Source organism: Aulostomus chinensis, chromosome 1 (assembly GCF_037954235.1).
Source record: "Aulostomus chinensis isolate RoL2024-O1b breed Wild chromosome 1, RoL_Achi_v1.0, whole genome shotgun sequence".
Taxonomy (NCBI): Eukaryota; Metazoa; Chordata; class Actinopteri; order Syngnathiformes; family Aulostomidae; genus Aulostomus; species Aulostomus chinensis.
Window position 1 is genome coordinate 14867304 of NC_141320.1, and position 3274 is coordinate 14870577.

A 3274-nucleotide genomic window follows, 5' to 3' on the forward strand; every position below is an offset into this window, starting at 1 on the left:
TGCAGCTGAGGCTCTCTGGCAGTGGCACCAGGAGCCCCAATGGCAGAACCTGGACCCTCCTGGAGGAGAACCACAGGTGAGTGCCTTCTTGGCTCCAGATTGATGGAAATCAAGTGTCTGAGGCTGTTAGCAGCCATTAAGTTGATCTGGTTGGCACTGGTATTTGTTCTTGCTGCAGCTCAGGAGTGATTCAGGAGAAGAGTTTCAGAACAGCCCAGGTTGGGGACTGGAATTCTAAAATTTCCCCTGGAACCAAACAACCTTGGAGGGTAAAACCTCCAATCCTAGCCACTCAGATGCAGCAGCAGAAGAAGCTGTCATCCACCCTGACAGTCAGAGCATCAAGTCAAGGAAACATCACCATCTTGTAGTTCCAAACCTTCACCTGTCAGATTCAGCTACTTCTTATTGTGGGACTTTAAACTTGAACACAATGGAATTTGGACAAGGAGTTTTCCTTCCAGTCCAAACATCATCGTCCAGCCTCCAACCAGAGGTCCATCAGTTATCATGGAGCCACAGGTGGAGTCTGGATTCTTTTCTAGAATGAGACGGCAATGACAGTCCTGCCAAATGACATCACTGACATGACTGGATGACTTCAGTCACGTGACTGGATGACTTCAGTCACATGACTAGATGACAGTGTAGATGCAAATGTAGAGGTTGGGGAAATCGTCTCTGAGAATCCAGCTTGAACCCACAGCCTCCTTGTTTTCCAAAAACCCAAACAGCGACCATCAGTCTCCCTCCAATCCTGTACTTGGGTAAACAACAAAAACAGAGTAAAAGTCTCTGGCAACATATTTGTTTCCTGTAGGGTTTCTTCATGTATGTGTGGTGTACTTGCTTTCCCAGAGGACCGCCATCTTTGTTCTGTGGGCTGACATGTTTTAGTGTCAGCACAGGTCATAGCGCTGAGACTGAACTCTCATTCTCCTCCAAGTATTATTTCCACCTCACACTCCTGCAGATATTCAAGTGAACAGGGAACACAAATTTATGCTCAACTTCTCCTGTGTATTCATCCACAGTCACTAAACAACAACCAAACCAAACAAAAGGGGTTTGCTAGCATGGCGATCAGCTGTAGTTCACCATCTTATCCAGGTCACATGACTCAGGAGTAGCATGGCCGTCTGGCAACCAAAGGGTGGCTGGTTTGATCCTCACTTTCTCCAGTGACCATGTCAAAGTGTCCTTGAGTAAGAGACTGAACCCCTAAATACTTCTGATGAGTAGGTTGGCTCCTTGCATGGCAGCCTTCAGCATCAGTGTGTGAGTGTGTGAATGAGAGGACATTGTTCAGCTCTTTGAGTGCTGCTGAGGTAGAAAGGCTCTGTACAAACTGAGTCCTTTTACCATTTCTTTCCTGCTTCTAGCAGCGCTGTCGTCACTTCCTGTGACCGTGGAGGGAAGGAGTCCCCCTTCAGAATAAGTTTGATATCATTGTTACTTCCTCTTCAACATGCCTTTAGCAGACCAACTCAGAGAGCAGCACAGTGAGGTAGTGTGGCCGAGCGGTCGAAGGCGCTGGATTAAGGCTCCAGTCTCTAAGGAGGCGTGGGTTCAAATCCCACCACTGCCATCATGTCCCAGGTCACTGGAGAGGTGTGGCTCTCACAGCCTTTCCTTTCACTTCCACAGGTATCTTCAAACCTGTGACCAAAAGAAGAAGTAGGTCCTGAAAACTCTCCAGCTGGTCCAGAACGCTGCGGCCCGCGTGTTGACTAGAACTAGTAGACAGTACTCCTGTACTGGCTTCTCTGCATGGCTACCTGTCAAATTTAGGATAGAATTCTAAATTCTCCTTCTACCATCAAAGTCTTCAACAGTCAGGCTCCTTCCTACCTGACAGAGCTCCTAGTCCCCTATTATCCAGCTAGAACCCTTCGCTCCCAGGATGCAGGGTTACTGGTGGTTCCTAGAGTTCTAAAAGTAGACTGGGAGCCAGAGCCTTCAGCTATCAGGCTCCCCTCCAGTGGAACCGTCTCCCAGTTTCAGTCCAGGATGCAGACACCCTCTCGACCTTTAAGAGCGGACTAAAGACCTTCCTTTTTGATCAGGCTTATAGTTGGGCTGCTGAGGGTGGCCCTTAGATATGCTGCTATAGGCTTAGGCTGCTGGGGGATCTCCCATGGTGCACTGGGCTTCTCTCTACTCCTCTCTGTCCTCCTTTATTTGTCATTTATAAATCATACTCAGATGTGTCACTAACTCCCTCTCCCTTCATCCCAGATGTCGGTGCTGCTGGAGGAGGCTGCAGACCTGAAGAGGCTCAAGCTGCCACCCGTAGCTCCACCTGCTCACCGTCTGTCCATCAGTCTCTTCACTTCTCTCTCTCTTTATCTCTGTCCCTCTCTTTCCTTCTGTATATCTGTCTTCCTCCATTATCTGTCTTTGTCTCTGCCCCACTCTCCTGCTCTCTTTCCCCCCAACCGGTCAAAGCAGAAGGCCATTCCCACTGATCCTGGATCTGCTCGATGTTCCTGCCTGTTAAAAGGAAGGTTTTTGTCACCACTGTTGAAGGATGTACTGCTGGTGGAGAATTGTTGGGTGGAGGTTCATTGAAGGAGTTTGGTGCTGGACCTGCTCTACTAGTGAAGAGTCATGAGAGAACTTTGTTGTGATTTGGTTCAATACAAATAAAACTGACTTGACTTGACTACATCTATATACATGTACATCTCTATATTATCTTTACATCTCTATAACAACATCTTGTCTTATTATGGCAAAAGGTTTCTGAGGTTTGTACAGTAACTTGGGGGGGGGGGGGGTACCACAGCATTAGCTGTTTCCCATGGACTCTGCATCATTCACAACTCCTAAGCAGGTTACTAAAACAATATTATGAAGAATAATAATCATTTACAATATTTTCATAAAGCAGCAAACCGACAGATCCTTGTCCCTGATTCTTCTGTCTCTGCCCTCCATGCAGGTCCTACCTCAGACGGTGCTCACAGTGGTCCTCAGTGAGCTCAGGGAGCTTGTGAGGATAACCAGACACATGAAAAACTAGAGGGAACATTGGCTGGAGCTCAGTGTCTCCTGATGTACATGGCAGGGCAGCTGCTGCTGATGTCATCAAAATGAGCCCTGGAATCACAAGGTTTGCTGTGACGAGAGGCACTGACATCAAGACATGTTTGGAGCTGTTTATGGTTGATGGTTCTGTTCATGCCACTGTCACTAAAAAGAGTCAGCATTGCTGTGACAAACCTCAAAGGAAAAAAAGTCCATGGTGACAAGTGGAAAGACATTGATGAGG

At 47.5% G+C, this 3274-nt stretch overlaps 1 non-coding gene across 1 annotated transcript; it reads left to right on the forward strand.

Annotated features, from left to right (window-relative positions):
* The first annotated feature begins 1506 nt into the window (after positions 1–1506).
* Positions 1507–1588, forward strand: trnal-aag (transfer RNA leucine (anticodon AAG)). The gene has a single exon. It is a non-coding gene; the product is annotated as a tRNA-Leu (tRNA).
* Positions 1589–3274: the final 1686 nt, after the last annotated feature.